This window comes from Myotis brandtii, unplaced genomic scaffold, assembly GCF_000412655.1.
Source record: "Myotis brandtii unplaced genomic scaffold, ASM41265v1 scaffold1057, whole genome shotgun sequence".
NCBI classification, from domain to species: domain Eukaryota; kingdom Metazoa; phylum Chordata; class Mammalia; order Chiroptera; family Vespertilionidae; genus Myotis; species Myotis brandtii.
Genome location: NW_005353568.1, coordinates 111574 through 112071, shown reverse-complemented (window position 1 = coordinate 112071; position 498 = coordinate 111574).

Here is a 498-nt window from a genome sequence, read left to right as displayed (position 1 = left end):
GCCTGGGAGACGCCAGGGGTCCAGGCCAGGCCCACTGGCCTCGGCCACCCTGTCATGGAGGGTCGGGCTGGGCCCTTGCTCTCACTCCTTCCTCACATGTCAGCTGGGAACCGTCTGGTGATTGTGGAGCAGGGATCATTCTGGAAAGGGCGGAGGAGCCTGACCCTCCCTGATTCTCCAGGTTAAGCCAAGGAGGGACACAGTGGAGAGGGAGAGACAGACAGAGAGGGAGACAGACAGACACAGGGACACACGGAGCGACAGAGAGGCAGAGAGACAAATAAATGGAGAGAGACAGAGACAAAGAGAGACACAGAGATAGAGAGATCCAGGGAGACAGAGGGAAGCAGAGAGAGACAGGGAGAGACGAGAAGGCGAGGAACAGGGACGAGGAGAGGGTCCAGGGGAGATGGAACCAGAAGCTCAGGTGGGGACAAGTGTGCCCGGGGCTGGGCTGGGGCCGGGGCAGGGGGAGGAGGACAGGCCAGGGCAGGCCGG